This window comes from Pelophylax lessonae, assembly GCF_965119305.1.
Source record: "Pelophylax lessonae genome assembly, chromosome: 7".
Classification (NCBI taxonomy): domain Eukaryota; kingdom Metazoa; phylum Chordata; class Amphibia; order Anura; family Ranidae; genus Pelophylax; species Pelophylax lessonae.
This window is the reverse complement of record NC_138774.1, coordinates 186,683,196-186,707,349: the sequence shown is the minus strand read 5'-3', so window position 1 is coordinate 186,707,349 and position 24,154 is coordinate 186,683,196. Positions and strand designations below refer to the sequence as shown.

The 24,154-nt window shown below is 44.3% G+C and overlaps 2 protein-coding genes across 3 annotated transcripts in view; both read right to left on the bottom strand.

Annotated features, from left to right (window-relative positions):
* Positions 1-6,542, bottom strand: part of INPP5E (inositol polyphosphate-5-phosphatase E) — a 48,829-nt gene extending 42,287 nt beyond the window's left edge. Inside the window, exon 1 of one of the 2 annotated variants that reach the window (XM_082262653.1) lies at positions 6,396-6,542. The gene's annotated coding sequence lies outside the window, so the exon portion shown is untranslated. Of the gene's footprint in view, positions 1-6,391 lie in introns of both variants that reach the window. The other variant, XM_082262654.1, reaches the window with a different exon arrangement.
* Positions 1-24,154, bottom strand: part of SEC16A (SEC16 homolog A, endoplasmic reticulum export factor) — a 440,683-nt gene that overhangs the window by 297,673 nt on the left and 118,856 nt on the right. The window lies entirely within an intron of this gene.

Genomic DNA, 24,154 nt, shown 5'->3' with positions numbered 1-24,154 from the left:
CGTGTGTGTATGGGGCTTAATAATCTATCGCTAGGACAGCAAAAAATGTCCTAAAAGAATGATCACCGGTTCTCCGTTTAGGAAACTGGTGGTAATTAAGACCAACTCTGATCTGGCATATAGAAGCAGGTCAGTACTTAATAGCGCCTCGTCTGTGATGAAAAGCTGTCTTGTAAGTAACAGCTTCCCACACAGAGCTGCATCCCCTGCCTCATTTCCTGATCAGGTGGGAGATTCCCTGGCTGAAAGCTAAAGGTAAACAAATGGGCCGGGGATACATTTCCCATATTTGGGAAATGACTTTCACTGGGTTGGCACAGCCTGACAGAGAACTGAGAGACTAGTTGCCCATCAGGTCTGCTTCACTTTTGACTGACCGTGGGCAGATTTAAAAGCCACTATTAGACTGAATAGGAAATATGGATCCGCCGACTCACATGCGCTGTAAAATCAAAAGTGGAGCTGAGCAGATGAAAAACTAGTCTCTCAGTTCCCCATCAGACTCAGCCCACCCCTAGTGTAAAACTCCTTAGCCAAGCATGTGTCGGAGTAACGGGCACAGTGGCTGAGGAGGGAGAGTGGGGGTTAATGCATTGGGGGGGAAGTAGTGTCCATTGTGGACCTTCCTTCCCCTGTGCAGACACAGGTACATGAATTGGGGTAAACACTCCTTTGATGTCTACGACACCCTTTCGAAATTTCCCTGGGTGTGGTTGAGGTCAAATAGTGGAATTTGTCTTAAGCTGGGCATAGACAGATCGAAAGTCAGCAGGGACCGGACAAAATTCAATCTGTTTATATGGACCTCCTTCCCTGTCGAACAGACATGCTGGAAAGCTTTTGTCGACGGCTGCAGCCGCTGATCAAAGTATTCCAACAGCAGCAGGTCCCATTGTCACAATACGCTGTCCTGGCTGGGAGATTCCTCCATCCACCTTGTTTGTGTGGGTAGGTGGATGGAGGAATCTGTTGGTTTTTATCATTCAGCATGCTGACTGGATGAAAAATTACCCATCCATGGCCAGCTTTACTTTTAACAATATCGCAACACTTTAATACAGAAAACTACATCCCTACATGGCTTTTGTGATTCAGACATCCCCATCACTGTGTGTGTAATCCACCTCAACCAACTTAAGTGCTCTCTATTCTTTACTCCTCCTGTAATAGAACAAAACGTTTATCCCTTTAGATCCCAGTGCAAAAACATGCCAGCTTAAAAGTGATATGCCCAGCAGTAAAGCTTTCAGATGCCAATGCCAGACTACAAACCTTAAAACATGGTCCTACAGTCTACTTGCCATTTTTGATTCGGATGGCTGATCCCTCAAAGCTGCTCTTCTTGCCCATCTCTGACCACTTGTGTCATTGCTTCTCTGACCAACATCATCATGTACAATGCTGGCCAAAAGTACTGTATGTGATAAGGTAGAAGCAGTGGCATCACTAGGGTTGGTGTCACCCAGTGCGGTAACTCATGGTGTCACCCCAACCCCTTTTAATAATGTGTTTTTTTTTAACTAATGTAACTCGTAAATCATAGCTCCCATATAACACTAAATGTAATGGAATACAGTTACTTCCCATGACTGACACTGTCTCTTGAGAGAGTGAGGGCTCTTTCACACGGGCGATCCGATCAGATCCGCCTGTCAGTTTTTTAGACGGATCTGATCGGATCCTCCATACATCTCTATGGGGCAGCGGATGTCAGCGGAGACACCCCGCTGCCATCCACATCTGATCCTGTGCGTGAAATGTGGACGGATGGAAACCCTATTTTTCCATCCGTTCAGGGATCGGATCGGATGATTGCAGAGAGGCGGTCCACTCCCATCCGATCAACCATAGAGAGCAGCGGGAGCTGTGACACCTCCCTCTCCGCACTGCAAGCGGAGACGGAGCCGTCATCCGCCGGCTCAGCGGGGATCGGCGGATCGATCCTCGCTGAGCAGCACGGATCCGCCTACGGAGGCGGACCGTGTGAAAGAGCCCTGAGAGCCTGCCAGACTGGTTGATGTGTTTTTTGTTTGGACTACTTTATAGACTGCAGATATATATATATATATATATATATATATATATATATATATATATATATTTAGCCTGCTCTGTTTCCCCCTTGTTGCAGTTTGTTACTCTATTTTTGCAGTGGAGACAGTGCTGAACTGGAAAGCTTCTCCAACAGAGGAGGAGCAACAAGCATTTTGGGGGAGACCAGGGATGAAGGAGGACTGCAACTGGCTGCATTGGCAGCTGTACTCTGTGAAAGTGAAACTGCTCGACAAGAGAAAGGACTGCAGGCTGCAGCCACTACATGGGACTTGACTACATTGCTGGATGGAGTGGAGAGAGCTGTGTGCAGAGCAGCAGAGCCCACTGAAAATCTGTCTTTGGTGGGCCAAGTCCAGGCTGGACTTCTGGGGAGTGGAGAGACCATTGCCAAAAGTAGGGCTGCAGCCTGCATGCAATGCAGATAGAAGAGTTTTTTGCTGAGTGGTTACTGAGTCAGAGTCTGTCACTGTGCTAGCCTGCCTGTGCATTAGGGACAGAAGCTGACTGACAATTAATTGCACCAGGCAGTGCCACCAGATCAATTATTAAATTGCACTAAGTTCACATCACCCGGCCTGGCCGCCCGCGGCACATGACACTCACCTCCTCTCCCTAGCGTTGACGTCACCGCAACTGGCTCCGCCCCCGCCCGCTCTGCCTGAACGTGAGGGCAGAGAGTGAGGGAGGGAGGGGAGGCTCAGGGCGCGCGGCCCGGCCCAGAGGAGGCGGAGCAAAGAAGTCCAGCCCAGGCACTGGCTGGCAGCAGACTGAGTGACACACTCACTGTCTGACACAGTACGTCTCTCTCTCTGTACTAGTATGCGGCAGCGGCGATGCGATGCCGGCCCGGCGGCGACGGCCCGCACAGTAAGAGAATAGAGAGGCAGAGAGCGGTGTCACCCTCCACCCGGCGGACACCCGGGTGCGGCCTGCCCCCCCTGCACCCGGCTTGTGACGCCTCTGGGTAGAAGTGCCCATCCACATTTTAGAGTTGAAGAGCAGAGGAACCCTCCATAGATTAGGGTTAGCATTAGCTCACCCCCAAGTAAAACAAGTGTTATTTTAGGATTCAGCAAGGGAAGGTGTTCTCTATGCTCAGAGTTCTACTTTTAACATGCAGATCCAATCATGTTGCGGTCCAATGCAGAAGGAATAAAGAGAAATGCCATACACACTTCAGTCTGTATTGCCTCTTCCTTGAGTGCTGCTTACTTTTACACTTCTATTATCAAGTATTAAGAACATACTGTATATTGGGAGTTCATAATAGCACATAAATGGCATTTCTACAGCATTTACAACTTACACCTCGTTACATATTAAAGTAGAGGTGATCTATTAAAGGTGTGCTAAATATACCTTTCATGATTGTTGGTATCTTTTATTACATGTAAAGTAAATGTAAACCTAATCGAATAATTATTTTTATGTTTGCTAAAGCACCATGTATTGTAAACTGCCATTTTTTAAATAAAATATTTGGTTTTTAGCTTTTGTTTCATCCTTTGTTTTTCAGTATGACTGATCTCATTTCTTAGAGGGGTTGAGACTATTGATAGTGACAACAGTGGACCATGCATGAATGTGTGCTAAAAACTGCCAATTCTACTCTCTATTGGATGCCTCTTTGTCACAATTACAATGCAGGTGACATTTCCTGTGTCAACGATAAAAGTGACAAAAAAAAAAAAAAAAAGAAGGACAGTGTAAAAATCTTAATAAAATAAATAGAAAAAAAAAAAAAAAAAAGTAACCAACCCCCCCCCACCTGTAAAGGTGAACTCATACGCAGATCACGCATGCAGCATATGTAAATTGTCTTTGCACCACACATGTGAGGTATTGTTGCAAACATTATAGTGAAAGCAATAATTCTAGTGCTAGACCTCCTTTGTAACTCTAAGTGCCGGTGCACACTGAAGCGGCACGACTTCAGGGGCGACCTGTGAAGTCGAGTGCACCGCGACTTGCACGGACTTCATAAAATGAATGTCTATGCAAGTCGCTCCAGGTTGCCCCAAAGTAGTACAGGAACCTTTTCCTAAGTCGGAGCGACTTGTGTCGCTCCCATTAAAACTGTTCCTGTACCACACAATGGACCGCGATGGTGCGCGACTTGTCAGGCTGACCAAGTCGCCTGACAAGTCGTATTAGTGTGAACCGGCACTAAACTGGTAACCTGTAAAAATTTGTAAAGCATCATCTATAGAAATTTCAAAGTATCATAGTTTGGCGCGATTCCACAATTGTCTGCAATTTTAAAGCATGAACTGTTAGGTATCTATTTACTTTGCTTAACATCACCTTTTATATTTTACCAAAAATTGGGTATTGTGTATTTTTGAAAAAAAAAAAAAAATTGCATTTGAAAAACTGCTGCACAAATGCCGTGTGACATAAAAAGTCCACCAATTTATTCTCTAGGGCCTCTGCTAAATTATATATATATATATATATATATATATATATATATATATATATATATAGCATTTGGGAATTCTAAGTAGTTTTATAGCAAAAAAAAAAAAAAAAAACCTTTTTGGGTTTTGAACACACACGAACAAACTGTTGATCTGAAAAATGCTAATTTGCATAATTTACAAAAACCAGAGAATACATTTGCGCGAAAAAAAAAGGCTGTGGGACCAATAACAAAACGCAGTGAAGCTCGTGCATGCGCAGGTGGAAGCTGGCTGTGAAGCCGCAAGTCTTCACTGAAGATTTTCCTTAGTTTAGATGCCAGTGACTGCACCTGAAGCCAATTGAAGAATCGGCTCGGGTGTGGACATCGCTGGATCCAGGGGCAGGTAAGTGTCTTTATATTAATGACTTAATTTTGTTTGTGGGAAGAGCCGGAGCTCCTCTAAGTAGTTCTAAACTTTTTTAACCCTAATGCATTCTTTGCATTAAAGGAGTTGTAAAGTGAGAATGTTGGCTGCTGCCAATCAAAGTCAGCTAGCCAATCAGGAGAGAGCCAGGGTGGGGCTCCGTGTCTGAATAGACACAGAGCTGTGACTCGGCTCGGGTGCCCCCATTGCAAGCTGCTTTCTGTGGGGGCACTAACCAGGAAGGAGGGGCCAGGACCACAGAAGAGGAGGATCTGGGCTGCTCTGTGTAAAACCAACACTATAGAGGAGGCAAGTATAACATGTTTTTTTATTAGGGGGAAGAAAAAAAAAAAAAAACACACAAGGCTTTACAATCACTCTAAGGTAAAAAACAAAACCTTTGAATACTTGACACCCCCCCCCCCTTTGGTGCACTGGGGTGTTATTCACAATGAATGTCACTGCAGTGTAGCAATGCATGTAAGGTGTTGCAGTAACGCAGCGTTCCGAGAGCCCTTGTCAGCAGGGCCATCTTACCGAATGGGCATGCTGGGCAGTTGCCGGGGGCCCCACCTGCCAAGCGACCCAGCCCCAACCAAGCATTATTTCCGATTCCCGTGTGCATCCCCCTGCTGAACTTAGCAGGCGGCAAGCGCCTGTAGGCCCTGCGTCCTGCTGTCAGGCCACTTGGGCCGTGGAGGGGGGAGCCCATAACTGCAGGAATGGCTGTCCGCCTCCATGGAAACAGGGCACACACAGAGCAGTCGAGTCGGACTCCCGTCCGTGTGTGTGTTCACCAGGCACAGCCACCAACCTTGGAATCTGTCATTAGCCTGGCACTGCTGTACCAATAAATATAGCCTTATCGATAATTTGCATTATTATTCTCATGGCTGATTGTGTAGGCAGAGCCCCAGTGTACTGCATTGCCCGGGGCCCTTTAATGCTCTTAAGATGGCACTGCTTGTCAGGTTGTTTTTACTGACTGTGGCCCTGGTGGGAAGATTCGCCCTCTACTCCCTCTTGGTGACACTTTCCAGCAGCACAGAAACTCATGGGAAATCCTTCATTTTTAAGTTGTCACAAGAACAGGAAATCTTCCAATGGGGACACCACACCTGTTCCAGTGACAACTGAGGGGAGATTTCCTCTAATTTCCTGTTGGGTCCTTGGGACAGGAAGTGAAGGGAAAACCCCAAATAGGACAGCAATAAAACAAAACAGGTAAGTTGTCATTCCTCGATCTACCTAACACTCCAGGAAACATTTCTGGATTTAGTTACACATTCTTCACTAAGGACATTATTATTATCTCCACCCTGAGCAGATTTGGAAGGACATGTATTGCTATGGTTACTATCACTGCACTATGATATCCGGGGACAAACCTTCACCCTGCCGCCGTCTGTGGCCTCAGAGGTCAGCAAGACCATTGGTGTCAGAAGCGGTGTCCTAGGAAAGGAATGAGTATAAAGGGGGCCGTATATATAATGTCTACACCGGCTTACCTACCTCAGCTGCGGCTCCGGGATGCTGCGGGGAACGAGTATCATAGAGCTCCAGAGTTTGGTCTGACAATGCGGCATCATGGAGACGGGGAGGCAGCTAAGCACGTCGATCAAAGCGGCCCCCAGTGGCCAGAGGACCGCCCTGCAGGTCGATACATCATATCTATCTCTGTGCATTATCTGCGCATAGCGGCACCCTCTGGCCGCAGGACCGTACTGCAGAGCCAACATCATTACCTCAGTATATGCTCTCTGCACAGCGGCACCCAGCGGCCAGTACTTGCAGAACTATTCGTTTTGTAGCATTGCCACCTCTGTGTATTCGCTCAGCACAGCGACACCCAGCGACCAGAGAGCCCGGATAATGCAGAACTTAAAGCGGAGTTCCGGGCACAAAATCGATTTTTTTTTGTGCCCCTCCGCTAGTTAGACATCACCTGAAAAGGAATTGGATAGTTAGGTTTTTTTTTTTAGTTTACTCACCTTGTAATTGAAGATCGTAAATACTCACCTCAGAGTACTTCCTCCCTCAGCGCCGCGGCTCCGCTGTCACTTCCTGTCTCGCGATGATTCCTGGGAGCTGAACGTCATCGCTCCCAGGAATCAATGCGACGGCACCGGCCCCGCTCGTCACTTCCAGGCGACGCCGCATTCCCCTGCTAAACAGCTTCTGGGCATGCCCAGAAGCTGTGGAGGAATGCGGCGCCGCACCGGAAGTGATGAGAGGGGCCGGTGCAGGCGCATTCTGGGACAAGAAGACGCGGAAGAAGACACAGAAGAGGACCGCGCTGGCTTCAGCTGCCCACAAGAGAGATGGAAACGCTGTGGAAGAAATTTTATAAGTAAGTATTTCTTCTAAAAAGGTAAGTGCGACCCGGGACAGATCAGAGGCTAGCCATTGTGGAATGTACTAGCCCTGACTGTCCCGGGCGTATGTTTATTGAAAAATGACTTCTGTGCCCGGAACTCCGCTTTAAAGCTGTGGCCAAAACACAAATACTGTATTATTTTTCACAAAGCCTACTCCCTCCGTTTTTATGATGGCAACTTGCATATACTTCAGAATGGTATGAACAGTGATTGGGTGAATTGCAATTAAAGTGTTTGTAACCCTAATTTTAAAAAAGACCCTGTTCCCTCATAGCAGGTTAAACAGCACAGTGCTTGTGCTGTCCAACCCGTCCCTCTGTAAGCTGTAAAAAACCTGGTTGATCCTGTTCTGTGTACTGACCACAATTATCATGGCTGCTGAGCCCTGATACCGTGGTCAGTTTACCTGCAGCTCTCCTCCCCACTATGAGTAGTAAAGAAAAGATTAAAAACTGTCACTGCCAGCTCCTCTATTTTATTCAGGCATAACACACAGTGTATTTTTTTTTTTTTTTTTTTTTAACAAAGCCTCTAAAAACCATTTTTAGATATATTTAGGCCGGTCACGTGACTACCAGCTCTCCTCTCCTACTCTGATGCAGGGCTACAGTGGAAGGGGCTGAGTGGCCAGCACGGTGGTCACGTGAACTCCCCAGGTGAGGTCAGAGGGAGATATCAGCCCCTCCCACTGTAACCCTGGATGGAGTAGAAGAGCGGCCGGAAGTCACATGTCCGGCCTTAATATATCTGAAAGAAAGTATTTATAGGCTTAGTTTTTTAAAAAAAAAACACTTACACTGAGTTATGCCTTGGTAAAATAGAGGGTCTAGCAGTGAATTACATTTTAAAGGTAACAACCACTTTAACTGCAAAGTCTTTTGGAGGATGGCCTGGTGTCAAAAAGTGGAGCAAAGAAGCCATTTTGCTCAAGGAAAAACATCAGGGACAGACTGATATTCTGCAAAAGGTACAGGGAATGGACTGCTGAGAACTGGGGAAAGGTCATTTTCTCTGATTATTCCCTTTCCAATTGTTTGGGGCACCCGGAAAAAACCTTGCCTCTGCCTTCTGCTGTGTGAGGCTATATATGAGAGTAACACAGAGATACAGTAAGTGAATGTGGTGCCAGAGTGCTGAATTATTTGCAGGATGACTGTGCACAGGGCGCCACCGTGCAAACCTCCACTTCCTGTCATGCTGGGTCTGATCTGACAGGGCAGTGATCTCTGCACTCCTGCTGCTCCTTTCTTCCCCACTAATACCTCCCCTCCTGTCCAGATCTTCTATTCTGCTCCTTTTACTCCTCCCCGCCATCCTGGTCCAGCCTCACCTGGTCCATGCTTTCCTCCACTCCTTCTCTCCCCCCCCCCATCCACAGTTCCAGCACCGGAAGGGCTCTTTCTGTAAGTTGGGGCTCCGATGTTAAGGTTTTTTTTATTTTAATTTTAACCAGCAGTCACTGGACTGTGAGAAATTGGATTTAAAACTGCACTGCCCAATTTCTCATAGTCAGGACAGTGCTACATGTCAGCTAACAGCACTCTTTTACTTCTATCTTTTAGACTTTTAGATAGAAGTAAAGAAATGCTGTTAGTTGACAAACATTGTATTTCTGTTTTTCATTTAGCACTGTTCTGACTGTGAGAAACTGGGCAGTGCAGTTTTAAACCCAATTTCGTACAGTCACTCCTTGCTGACACTATCATTAAGGACCCTTCACACGACGGGTCCGATCAGGTCTGCCTGTAAGTTTTTCAGGGGGGATCTTGATGGGAAGGTCAATGCATCCTTATGGACAGGCGAATGTAAACAGACTATTTCGCTACACCCCCCCTTTAACCGCTGGCCGACCGCCCACAGTATATTTAATGCGGCAGTCAGCCCTTCCTGGGAAAAGCGACATAGTACTACGTCGCTCGCCCAGGAGCTTGCAGGGGGCGAGCGCGCTCCCGCCCTCGTTCACGGGCATCCCCGCGCGAGTGACCGCCGGCTCCGATGTCCGCCGGTCACTCGCGATCTCCCGCTGGAGAGGGAGAAAGGCAGGCGGCTGATGTAATCAAAGCCGCCTGTCATTCTCCCTGGTGTAACTGCAGAGACTATACGATCCTGCTATGTAGGATCGTATGTCTCTGTGGTTACATCACAAGCCACACCCCTTTACAGTTATAATCACGCCCCTAGGGACATACTTAACCCCTTGATCACTAATAAAGTTAACCCCTTCCCTGCCAGTGTCATTTTTACAGTAACAGTGCATATGTATAGCACTGATTACTGTAGTAATATTACTGGTAACCCCAAAAGTGTCAAAAATGTTAGTCAGGGGTCCGATCTGTCTGCCGCAATCCCGAAAAAAAAAAAAAAAAAAATAATCACAGATCGCCACCATTATTAGTAAAAAAAAACAAAAAAAAAAAAAAACAATAAAAATGACATAAATCTATCCCTTAGTTAGTAAACGCAATTACTTTTGCACAAACCAATCAAAATATGCTTATTGCAATTTTTTTTTTACCAAAAATATGTAGCAGAAAACAAATTGGCCTAAAATGTTAAAAAATTTTGATTTCTACATTTTTTGGGGGGAATTTCATATTAAAAAAAAAAAAAAAAAAAAAAAAAAAAAAAAATCGCACAGGTGATCAAATACCACCAAAAGAAAGCTCTGTTTGTGGGAAAAAAAGGATGTCAATTTCATTTGGGTACAGCGTCGCACGACCGCGCAATTGTCCGTTAAAGTCACGCAGTGCCGAATCGCAAAATAGGCCCTGGTCTTTGAGCAGGAAAATCCTCCGGCGCTTAAGTGGTTAAACTACACCCAATACTTTGCGTCCTTTAAACCACACCCATTTTTCACCACGGCATGCTTAGTATGCTACAACATTATTTTTTTTAAGATCAGCCACACCCACAAAGTAAATGCCCCACCCCTAATTAACATATTGCTTTACCTACACTGGCTTTCTCCCTTCCCCCTTTAAAGCATCCCTCCTTCTCTTCCCTGCATGTTTTTTTTTTCTCCACAACTTATTGGTGCGCAAAATCATATATAAACCAATGTGATATACAACAATATATTCCAATAATGAAATAAAGGAAGAGTCTATGAAATCAAAGTCAATAAAAAGTCCATAAATATAATGCCATAATACCTATATATGTGACAAAACAAGATGAATATATTTTCAAAGGTGCAGGAATCAAACAGGTGCTATTCCAAATAATAGGTGCAGACTCCCACCACCTTGTGGATTTCCTCCTTACCCAGCGGATGAAGGGAAGTGCAAAATAATATCCAAATAGACTCTTCCAGTGAAACAAAACTGCAAAACCTGTGCTCTCAACTTCCAGTGAAAAAAGCAAAATCAGCCTCTTACCAGAAAAAAGGTCTATGTACGCTTGTGACACTCCTTGGTTGGGGGAGGTTCTCTTTCCCCCTTAACAGCAGATATGTAGACCATTTTATTTATACATACATTAGCATTTATTTTCGTATGCGCTGATTTACATATGACATTATACACATTTTTTTGAACTTCATGAAACCTGCCATCTACTGTTCTGGCAGTGGTAATTTTTATAATAGTAACGAGTAACTATTGACTGGACATCCAAATAATGACAATCGTGACAAGGTTTATTTGGATGTCCAGTCAATAAATCTGGATTTTGACTCAACCCGGAGTGCTGCCAATTCCTTTTCCTTTATCAAGTTTTCACGGAGGCGAGCCGGGGCATGCACCTGTGTGAGTCATCAGGCAATTACACCACCTTGAGCAGTGAGTCCTTGTCTGTTCAACGAGTAACTATGCAGCACAAAAAAAAAAAATATTGGAGTAGAAGTATTGAAATCATCGAAAAAAAAATGTAGTGAAGTAAAAGTGGAAGAAAAAAAATTCTACTCTAGGAAAGTACAGATACCGCCTTTCAGTACTTAAGTACAGTAGTGAAGTAGTTCTACTTAGTTACTATACATCTCTGCAAGCACCTCAGTTCCTCCACACATGGATGTGATAAAAATTCTTATGAAAGCAGCGGATTTAATCCGGTTTTAAGCAGGATACATTTCTCATACTACGCTTGCTATATGAATTAGAGAGCCTCATTTTATAACCTCAACAGTCTTAATGGGCTAGAGTAGACTACCTTATAAATAGGAGTAGAAAACCATTGCTAAGAACCCAGTAACCTAAAGCTATAATTACAAAGGTACTTGGTATGGGTTTACCGTAGAAGGTACAGCATTGAAAGTAGAGTTGGACCCCAATCAGTGGGTATAGGCATACCTTATTTAGTGCGGCTCTGAAAGTAGAGATGAACCCCAATCTAGCCTGCCCAGGAGGCTTGATTGCTCCCTGTTAGCTCCCAAACTTGCTCCACGGAGAAGTGATTTATTAGGCGATTTGCTATCTGGGCCCTGCACACACCCTAGGACCCACAGCAGTATGATCTCCACTCCTGCAGCCTGTAGTATTTAGTGGCCCAATACTGCCCTGATGTTAGCAACTCTCAGCAAGCAGAGCCTGGAATAGAACGACCTCGGATTGTGGGTGCCTGTATTTTTTTAAGTGGCTGGGAGGAAGAGCACATACTGCACATTGGGAAGTGTCATCATCTAGTTCCAGAACGGAGCCTCATCTTGATCATCTTGGTCCTCCTCAGCCTACCATACAGAGGGGACCTGCCAAAAGGCACTATTATTGGCTGAAAAATACAGGGGGAGAAAGACCATGACCACCAACACCACTACGGCATCCAACAGGATAAAGGGAAAAAAAAAAAATCAACGGGCTGCTGGGTTGCCTGCATCATGTCGTCAGGGAGAAACCCTCAGGTAAGCAACTTGACCAGGAACACAGGCACATTAGGACCTAGACAGCTGAGGGGGGGCCCAACAACCACAATTATCAGCGCCAGGGGGAAAAAAAAAAAAAAAAAACAGACATGACATGAGTGTACTCCTGGATGGTCACAAACACAAAACAACTGAGGATGAGGGGGAGGAATGAACTTTTTAATCTCTTCCTGGTTTGTGTTTCCTGTTGAAGGCAGAGCCAATCATGTCAAGTAGCTATCCTGGAAGATGATTTGGGAAATCAGCAATTTTATTTTTGCTAGAAAAATTGATTCAAACCCCCCAAGCATTATATATAATTTTTTAAGCTGAGGCAGAATAAAATGTTGGTTGTTGCAATTTATTTTACGTCACATATTAGTGCAGCAATTTTTAAAATGCAAATTTTTAGAATACACGTTAATGAATTTTAGTGCACACAAACAATACTATATATATATATATATATATATATATATATATATATATATATATATATATATATATATATATAAGCTGGGGAACAGGTAGCAGGTGCAAAGCTCCCTGGGATAAGCAGTCCTTCAGGCACAGATACCAAGTCCAATGTGGTAGTGACAAACAGTGCAGTGTTTATTGGTGCTATACACAAGTCTATATACAGGTGCTGTACAGTGCTTTAAGGAAAAACAACCAGAAGAAATAATAGCAAAACAAAAGCCTAGCCGTGTCCCGGCACTTACTATATACAAAGCAAGCCCTCACTAACAAGCTGAGCAAGCCTACAGCTTGTCAGCTTCCAAAGACACACACTGACAGTGTTACCAATCTTCTGCTCTCCAAGACAAACGTTGTCTAATTTCCCAGGCTGAGAGCACTGGCTGTCTGTCTCAGGTGAGATTAAATTGGCCTGGGGAAGAGGACCAAGATCCGAACTGGATCATGGATCAGAGATCCCTAAAGGTATAGGAGAGATGCCTGGGTGATGTATAAACCCCGAACAGGACTTTTCCTGTCTCTCTCTGGGACGCTCTGATACAATAAGATGTTACTTCGAGTGAATAGATATCTAACATGTCCTGCTTTAAAATTGTGGATGCCTGCAGGATGGTGACAAACTATGGTACATTAAATTATCCATAGATGACAATTTAAAATCCTTTACAGGTTACCAGTTTAGAGTTAAAGGCTAAGTTCACCTTTTCGTGCAGAATTTCACTTTTTATAATAAATAGATGCATTTTCTAATGTTATTTCTGGCCAAGCCATCCCAATATATTTATCTCATCTATAACAGCTTTGACGTTTCACCCGCTTTTAAAAAAAAAAAAGGTTTTCTGCTTGCATCACTTTCTGTATATTATATAATAGAATGCACTGGCTTGCTGCACCATAGAACAGGGCATGTGTTCACCACTCTGGACCACACCTCCCTCATTACTACCCCACCTGTTTTATTTCCACCAACTTTCTGTACAATCTCCTTTGGATCTACCATCAGCTATGTAGTGTAAGAGCCTGCCTGATGTGATTTTAATTGAAAAGAAGGTTCCTGTGGGTCCTCCTATTCCATAGTTTTGGTAAATCTAAAGCAGGCATCATTAACCACTTGCCGACCGCTCACATGGAGCGTACTGCGGCAAAGTGGCTCGTTATCGTCCAGCGACGTAGACCTACACAGACACAGCGGGAGTCGGGCCAGGGGAGGAGAGGCAGTGATCACCGACGCTCTTCCCCGATCATAGGGGACCGAGTGAGGAGATCCGCCCGCTTGTGTAAACAAAGCGGGCGGATCTCCTAAGTGACAGGCAGGGACAGATTACAGGATTCAGCATAGCTGAACCTGCGATCTGTCCCTGTGTCACTCAGTCACCTCCCCCCACACACGTCAGTAAGCACCAGGCATACATTAACCCCTTGATCACCAATAAAAGTTAACCCTTTCCCTGCCAGTGTCATTTTTACAGTAGGTGCATATTTATAGCACTAATTACTGCAGTAATGTCACTGGTACCCCCAAAAGTGTCAAAAATGTCAGTTAGGGGTCCGATCTGTCCACCGCAATCCCGCAAAAAAAAAATCGCAGATCGCCGCCATTACTAGTTAAAAAAAAACAATAAAAATGACATAAATTTCCCGTAGTTAGTAGCTGCGATAACGTTTGCGCAAACCAATAAAAATCCGCCTATTGCATGACCGTGCAATTGTCAGTTAAAGTCGCACAGTGAAGAATCACAAAAAGTGGCCTGGACGTAAAGCAGGAAAATCTTCCGGTCCTAAAGTGGTTAAGGCCCTGAGAGTTTTTCAGCTCGTAAAACGCTCATATCTGAAGTTCCAAAACACCCAACAAATCAAAATCCCATTCATTTCAATGGTCCCTCCCTGTTCACATATGAGCGTATTGTTGCCTGAAGCATAACACTTGAACCTCAAAAAAGTACATGAGCTTCTTGGTTGGCAGATTACAAGCGTTTTTGGTCAAATGCCAATGCCTGCCTCCAAACACCTGCAAAAAAACGCCTGAAAAAAGCTAGGAAAAAAAAAAACCACCTAACACGATACACTCAGGTGTGAATGGAGCCTAAATGGCGGACAGTGTCAGTGTCACTCTCCTATTAAAAGTGCCCTTTAGGAACCTTTTATTTCCCTAGCCATCGCTCTGTAATCCTCAGAAAGCTGACAGCAGGAGGCAGGATAATTCTGGATGGAGGGCAGGAGCTGACTGAGGTTAACAAGCAACCTATGGGGGGAGTGGCCAAGAGTAATGGAGCCGTGAGGACACGAGGCAGAGGAGCTCCCTGAGCTAGTGGTGTGATCCAGCCTCCGCAGCCAGCACCCCCACACGCCGCTCCAGACCTGCACCTCGCCGGCATACATGTCCAATGCCGAACCTCTGGAAGCGCCGCAACCGCCGAGCAGACGACTGGACATTTCATCTTATTTTCTCAGGCGTCCCGCAGCCCTGCAAGGCAGAGCGGGATCCAAGATGGCGCAAACACGTCCGGCAGCTGCAGGTTCAGCGACCCCAAAAAAACAGACAGCCAAAGCGATCCTGGCCCTGGAGGTAGCAGATGAAGTGATATTAAGGAGCCCCCCGCTATCTAACCCCCCCAGGAACGAGCAGAGGAACCAATACATGGGCCACAGATACAAATGCACCAGCCCCAGCCACCGCAGACAACTGAATGGAGGGACTTCTGTTCCTTAATTCCTACTAAGCAGGATATTCATGAAATGGCCACCACAATCGTAAGTGACTTGAAAATTGAAATTAATTCTATAAAAATGAAAATAGATGAAACAGATGCCAGGGTCAGTGCAGTGGACGAGGTGCAAGCCAAGTGTGAATCCAGAATTCTGGCCCTAGAAAATACACAGGAAGCTTTTTACAAGCAATTTACCTTGATTCTGTTGCAGCAAGAGGATATAGAAAATCGCAGCCGTAGAAACAACATTCGGCTGCGAGGGCTGCCAGAAGGAATTGGGGGGCATGAGTTAAAGCCTGTAGTGATGGGGATCCAAAATAACCTACTGGGAAGCCCCCCTGAGGACAATATTGAAATTGACAGAGTCCACAGGGTGAAAACCCCATAGAGGGCGGATAAGGATCTGGTATCAGATGTTATAATTAGGATCCATTTCTATTCAGTCAAAGAGGTGATAATGAGGCAGGCTTGGGCCCAGAACCCATTGGAATATGAAGGCACAAACATCAAATTGCTGCCAGACCTCTCCCGGATAACACTTCGAATGAGGGCATCACTGAAATTCTTGTTGGAGGTCATACGGAACAAGGGGGCCACGTATCATTGGGGCCACCCATTTCATTTGATTGTATCAAAGAATGCAAGTACTTTCATTTTGAAATGGCCTGACCAATTGCCGGACCTTTTTGCTTTTCTTGAGTCCCCTCCTATTGAAGTGAAAGACTGGCTTGTTATTTTGGAAGGGCAAAACACATGGAGAGCAGGCAGGAGCAGACATCCGAATCGTCGGAGAAAACAAAAGGAAAAGAATGCGACAGAAAATGTTAATCCCCCTACCTTGCTTATCCAAGATGGAGGGTCATAATTAAGACGATCTTCCTCATAATATAACTATAAAATGAAGATGAGAAGGGAGGGGGGGGTGGATGGTTGGGGTTTCCTGGGTCAAAGGGATCGGGGGCGGTGTGTGGGGGATCATTTGAGGAAAAAAACACCCTGTCAAGTAGATCGGATTGTTTTTGTTTTTGTAAAATAAGGGAGGCTGGCGCCCACTGGAATGGGTCTCCTTAACTTTGGATATTTTTTTTCTTTTTTTTTCTCTTATTTTTCTATTTTTTGATATTATCCATAGATACAGGTACATGTGGATAAATCGGGGGTCTTTTTGATCCTCGGATATTCTTTTTTATTTTTTCTCTTTCTAACCTCTAGGTATCCATGAATCCACCTTTCCCCACAATAGTTAGCGCCTGGTTGCGCTGGGTTAATATTTAACCATTTATTAGTGTAATATAGTTGTGTTATAGGTGTCTCCCCTCCGGGGTTTTTTTTTTGTTTGGTGTGTGCTGTTGGTGGATTATTGTTGAGCGTTAACTCAAACTTGTCCTGATCAGTGTGGGCCGGGGATTGTCAAAAATGGGACCCGGAACAGGTGTGGTGGGACGCATGATGGCCGGGTGTAAAATCACAACTTTAAATGTCAGAGGCCTTTCTACACCACAGAAACGATGGAGACTGTTGGGTGATCTGAAAAGGGAGTCCACTCATATAGCATTCATTCAAGAGACCCCTATTTTCACTCATTTTTATGGTTTTACTCACTTAGGAATTTTATTCATCTATTTATATTTGTAGTTGGTACCAGCACCATTGTGCACTTTTCACAGAGCTGGATCACCTATCATTTTTTGCACTTACCATAGATTTTTCACAAATTATGAAGCACATGACACTTTATTAATTTTATATTCAACATCTATTTAGCATCATTATAAAATACACGGATTAGCAGGTATACACTGGCAGCGCCATCAACCTTTTCTTGCATTTTCAATCTTACTATATTTCTAGGAATATAGTGTACAGGTGGGCTGCAGCCAGCATCAACAACTACAAAATTATCCTAAGCAATTTTTTCATTTCAATAGGGCAAACAGTGCTTACATTTTTAAATGTGTACTTTCCTAATTCTGAGCATCTTGGGTTTCTGCAGAAGTTGCTCCCGATAGTTCTCGAGTTTAGAGAGGGACACTTGGTAATGAGGGGCGACTTCAATTATGCAGCTGAGCCACTTATTGATACGTCTAGGAAGGTATCCAGTATGTCCTATGCACGTTTTTACGGAAACTGCAACGAGAAATCTCTCTCCTGGATCTTGCATCCGGGAGAGAGAAACTATACATTCTACTCGCCAGTCCACAGTGCCTACACACGGATCGATCGTATCCTCGTGGCCCAAATAGATCTCCCTTTAGTAAGGGCATCTGATATAGAGGACTTTTCTATTTCCGACCACGCACCTGCTTACGTGACGATAGAGTGGGAAAGAAGGGTACCTAGACCTTACACAAGGCGTTTAAATGAAGCTATACTTCAATCTCAGGAGTCAGAGATACAAATAAATGAGGCATTAGCTACCTATTTCTTGGAAAATACAGCCGATTCCATTACGCCGTCAGTTCTATGGGAGGCACACAAATGTGTAATTCGGGGGGTACTCATACGTATAGGTTCACAACGTAAAAAAGAGCAGGAAAAAAAAAGTTAAAGATCTACTGTATAAGATCGAGACCCAGAGTCAACAACATAAGAGGTCCTTGGCGGAGTCTCATTTGACCCCTCTTACAAATGCAAGAGAGGAGCTGAATGGCATTTTGTTCCAGAGGACAATAAGGGCAATGTTGTGGTACAAACGGTATTGCTATGAATTTCCGAACAAACCCAGGTTAATGTTGACACGGGTGCTTAGGGGACCCAGGAGACATACCCATATCTCTCGCATACAAAGAAAGGGGGGCGGAGAGCTACATACTTCCTCAGATATTGCTGCCGAGTTCTGCTCTTTCTATAAATCTCTATATAATCTCCCGAAAGGTGGAAAGGGAAAAAAAGGTTCTCTTTCAGAGGAAAAGGAACAAATAGAGGAATACCTGCAAACATCAGGCATGCCCTCTCTGACAGAGGAACAGGCATATGCTTTAGAGGGGGAGATATCAGAAGATGAATTACACCTTGCAATTGCACAGACTAGACCACGCAAAGCTCCTGGTCCAGATTGGATTTACTCTATCCTATTACCAGAAGTTTAAAATGCATCTTATCAAACCCTTGTTACAACATTTCAATGCGGTGAGAAAGGATTCAGGGTTTCCACCTGACCCTCTTAGAGCCTATATTGCCCTTATTCATAAAGAAGGGAAGGATCCCTTATTATGCAGCAGTTATCGTCCCATATCGTTACTAAACTCCGATACTAAATTGTTCTCTAAGATCTTAGCCAATCGTTTATTGCCGCACATCCCCCACCTGGTGCATTTTGACCAGGTGAGTTTTGTGCCATCACGAGAGGCACGGGACAATACGATACGGGCAATAGACCTTATCCACTTGGCGCGGACATCAAAAAGCAAACTGGTCTTGCTATCAACGGATGCAGAAAAAGCTTTTGACAGGGTAGCATGGAGTTCTATCCATGCCACCCTGTCACATATTGGGTTGGGGCCTAGAATGTTACAGTATATTCTGGCTCTTTATTCTAATCCGTCGGCTGCAGTGCGGGTAAATGATTGGACGTCTGATTACTTTTCAATTACGACAAGGGTGCCCATTATCTCCTTTGATATTTGTGCTGAGCCTGGAACCCTTGCTGTGTCAGATACGAGGTTCTCCAAACATAATGGGGGTGCGGGCTTCTGGCGACCAGCATAAGGTGGCCGCATTTGCGGACGATCTTATGTTCTTTGCCACCAGCCTGATTACCTCCCTACCGAATATTTTGGATGCCCTTCAGGCGTACAGTAACTTATCAAACTACAAGATAAATTTAACAAAATCCGTAGCTTTAAACATCTCTCTATCGGATCAAGAAGAACGGCTTTTAGGTATGTCATTCCCATTTCAGTGGTAGGATGTCTCACTGCAATACTTAGGAGTGCAGATTACGGCCGATCCTGTAGATCTGTATAGAAAGAATTATCCCCCATTGGTGAGTAAAATCAAAACGGATTTACGAGGTTGGCAAAATCTAACTTTAACGTGGTTTGGCCGATGTAGTGTGCTTAAAATGAACGTGCTTCCTCTGATTTTATAAATTATGCAAACAATCCCAGTCTCTGTTCCAGCTGCTTTTTTTCAGTCAATCAAAAGCTTATTCCGCTCATTTATTTGGGCAAAGAAATCCCCTAGGATTGGAATGCAGACACTATTTTTGCCAAAGGCGAGAGGTGGGATAGGTCTGCCGGATATTCTCCAGTACTCCATATTACTACATAATATTTTAGTGCATCCAAGCTCATTCAAAGGTTGCACCTTTCCCGTCCCCGATGACATCCATACTGGGTAACCCTGAATTTCCCCCAGGTTGCACTAATGCCAAAATATGAAACTTAGCACAACAGGGCAAAATACGACTACTTGACATATGGCAATTGGATCGTCCACCTTCATTTGAGGAAATTAGAGAGTGGTCGGGTGGTTTACTAGACCACCTAAGTGCCTATCAGTTAGGTCATTTTATTAAGGATATACTCCACGGGATTAAACCCCATTAGAAAATATATGTTTATCAGGTAAATCTCCTAAACATTTGATATCAATGTTCTATGAAATGTTAATGGAGGAGTCGGAAGTTCAGCCGGTGTGGTTCCTTCGAAAATGGGAACAGGAGCTAAATATTAGTCTGTCTAAGGAACAGACCAATAAAATTCTGAACTTAGTTCATAGGTCGTCAATGGAAAGTAAAACACAGGAACTGGGATATAAAATTCTTGTTAGATGGTACAGGGTCCCCTCAGTGTTGAAAAAAAAAATGGCTACGACCCAATCGGGGGATGTGTTGGCGCTGTGGACTGGCTGAGGGAACTATGATACACATTTTTTGGGAATGTGAGCTTTTACGGCCTTTCTGGCAAAAAGTGGCATTAGTAATAAAATTTTTAACTAATGTAGAAGTTCAGGATAATCCAGCATTGTGCTTATTACATCTGACTCAAAATTCAATTAAGACCTACACGAAGTCCTTGACCCTCCGTCTTCTCAATGCGGCCAAGGCGTGTGTACCAGTTTTTTGGAAGCAAACCGTTCCACCTCCGAATAGTCTTTGGATCTCAAAAGTAAATGAGATATACAAAATGGAAGAGCTTACGGCCGCGCTGAGTAGCACGGAAGAGATGGTCAGGGAATGCTGGAAGCCTTGGGTGTATTATTTGGGTACCAACTCCCTCTCTAGCGGAGTCTGAAAGTTGGGACGAGGTGTCTTTTTGTTAATTAGGGCCCGGTAAACATATGGGTAATGAGGAAGAAAGGTATCTGCCTCCATAATGCTTTCCATAATAGGTCTAAATAGGGGTCCAATCCTTAGAAAGGGAAGGTGATATTATATTTATGATACGGTGATGCTATAAGAGTTTGAGAACTAGTCCACCTGTGAACAGGGGTGGCCCCCTGAGGAGGAACACCCCCCCACGGAAAAAGGATAATAGAGAGGGTCTTAGGGGCCCAGTTTGGCTAATAGTTGCCCATTGACGATCCCCGGCCCCACGAGAATGTTATGTTATGTAATGTACATGGTATATTATATCCTCGAATGGCACATATCTTAGGATGTAGTTTAAGTTTGAATTAATTTATAATGGTATTTTGTGATAAATTCTTATCCCTACCCCCCCTTTTTGTTTTTCTCTTCTTTTCCCCTTTCCTTTTTTTTCCCTCCCCCAATTAGACCCCCTCTGAAAAACACTGGATGTGGTGTATCTCCCTTGTTTTTTTTTTTCCCCTTTCACTAATAGTTGTAATGTTTTTTCGAGTGATATGTTGATTATAAGACACGGGAAATGCGTGTTGCACTTTTTTCTCTCCCCCCCTTTTTTTTTTTCACATTTTTTACTATTAACAATGATTGCAAATATATAGTTTTTGCCCTATCTCACTTCACGGAATGTTTACGACTGGGGGCTCTGGGGGAATTTATGTAATATGTATTTTGTTTTTGTGGATTTTATGAGATTATATGTGGATGTTGAAAAAATTAATAAAAGATTTAATTAAAAAAAACAAGCAACCTATTGGCTGCTAGGATAAAGGAGGTCCTAAAGTGAAGGAAGGTTGATGTAAAAATGGAGCCAAGGACTGGATGTGGGGGGCTAAGAATATTAAAGTGGGGGGACTAAGGACTGCAATGTGAGGGGGCTGAGGACATTAAAGTTGGGGGAGCCTGAGGACTGTGATGTGGGGGGAGGTAAGGACTGTAATGTAATGTGAAGGGGGCTGAGGACTGTAAGATTGATGTTGAGTAAGTTGAGAACCCTATCCTGAAATGGGTGGGGGGGCTGATGTAACGGAGAGGCTGAAGTCATCAAGAGGGTATCTTGATGTGAAGAGGGAGGGGACTGATGTGCAGTGGAGACTGAGGACACTGATGGAATGGGTTCAGATCTGTGCATGCAGTGCACATGTTGTGGGTAGTTCAGCCTATTCATTTTAATGGGCTGCACTACCCGCGTGAAATATGAAATCCCAACCCCTCTCCCCCAAAATCGCGCCACACCAAGCCACGTGGTGCTGCAGCAACATGCAGTTTGACACACATGAAAATGCGCCACAGGTGCCCGACTTGAGATTTGGACCTCTGCTGGAAGAAAATTTTAACGACCGGACCTAAAGGAGATTGTACAATGGATAATGTATGGCCATCTTTATACATGTACATAGGAGGCAGTGGATGGAGATACTACTCAGTGGCTCCCAGGCCCTGTCCACATCTCCACGTAGCAGGAACTCACGTTCCCACATATGGGTTTTTTGGGGCATTTAGAGCGGTTTCCAATCGGTTTTTACCCACTTAAGCCCCGGAAGATTTTACCCCCTTCCTGACCAGGGCCTATTTTGCGATTCGGCACTGCATGAATTTAACGGACAATTGCGCGGTCATGCGACGCTGTACCTAAACAAATTTGACATCCTTTTTTTCCCACAAACAGAGCTTTCTTTTGGTGGTATTTGAGCACCTGTGCGATTTTTTGATCATGCGCTAAAAACAAAAAAAGTGCGTAAATTTTGCAAAAATAACAATATTTTTCACATTTTTTTTTATATGAAATTTCCCCCCCAAAAAATGTAAAAATCTAAATTTTTTAACATTTTCGGCCAATTTGTTTTATGCTACATATGTTTGGTAAAAAAAAAACGCAAAAAGCGTATTTTGATTGGTTTGCGCAAAAGTTGTCGCGTTTACTAACAAAGGGAAAGATTTTTGTTGTTTTTTTTGTTAACGCGTAATGGCGGCGATCTGCAGTACTGCAAAATTGCGGCGGACAGATCGGACCCTTGACTGACATTTTTGGGGTTACCAGTGACATTACTACAGTAATCAGTGCTATACATATGCACTGTTACTGTAAAATGACACTGGCAGTGAAGGGGTTAACTTTGAGAGGGAGGGGTTATGTGTGTCCCTAGGGGCGTGATTCTAACTGTGATTGGCTGTGGCTTGAGGTGTAGGAACAGTGATCAACGGTTCTACATAGTTGAACCGTATGATCACTATTCCTACACAGGGGAGAATGACAGGCGCCTTGTTTACATTAGCCGCCTGCCTTTCTCCTGCTCTAATGGACGATCATGAGTGACCGGCGGACATCGGGTCCGCCGGTCACACGCACGGGGAAGGTTCGTGACCGCGCGGGAGCGCGCATCCGGCGGCGCACGCTGGCTCCCTAGACCCTCACAGGCTAGCAACGTGGTACTAGCGGTTAAATTGTTGTGTATAGGGCAGCCCATTCACTTGAATGGCTGCTCTATGCGCGACAAACATACCAAAGAAGCTCCATAACTTTTTGTTTTTTGAAGAGTGCATATTGCGTTTTGGTGTGTTTGTTGCATGGCACATGCATGCCTGCTATTGGTGCTTGAGGTGCCATTACCATTTAATGACAGAGCAAACATGATGCGCATTTGCAGCACATTTCTAAAACGCATGGTAAAAAAACATGTTTTCTGTGGAGTTTGCCATGCATTTGAAAGTGCACAGATGAGAATGGAGCTTCAACGTTCTTGTGTAAACACACCAATTTCACTTTCAGGCCCGATTCACACTTGGCATAATAGAAGCGCACTTTTTTTGGTTTGTTCTTTCAACAACACGCATAGGGCAGCCCATTGATTTAATGTGCGGCCCTAGACATGGCAAAGTAGCTCACAGGACTTTTGGCATGTTTTGGTATGCACACTTCTTTACTTAACTATAAAATAATTGTAGCATGGAGAATAAATTCTCTATACATTAAATCATAAAAGGACAAATTTGAGCAAAACCACCACACTGAACAAGTTGGAGTCCAGGTAGCTCCAGGACTTCGCACTGCTGGAGCCAAGGTAGGTATAGTTCTAGTTTGAAGGATAAGTTCACACCCCCCCCCCCTTCCCCCCACCTTCCAGCTTACGTATGTACAAATACACCATTAATGTACCTCTTTGGCGGAAAAGAAAAAACGTTCTACTTGTCCAGTCAGCGCTGCAACTAAAAATTATAAATAAAATAATCTGCTTGCAATATAGGTCAATATACAAACCCTTAGAGCCCATTCACACTAGGGGACTTATGAGGGGACTTGTGTCGCCCCAGGTCGCTTGACATAACAAAAGCAATGTTAATCAATCAGTGCCGTCTTAATTGGCACTACTGAAGTCGCTCCGACTTCAGAAAAGGGTCCTGTACTACTTTGAGGCGACCTGTGATCCGACTTGTCCCATATACTTCAATGGGAGTCGCCTCCTTATCTTAATTGAAGCGACTGGTGATCCGACCTTTGATCCAACTTTCTATAAAAATGGTATTGAACAAGAAAAAAAGAGCATTTTTCTTATAATTTTTATTAA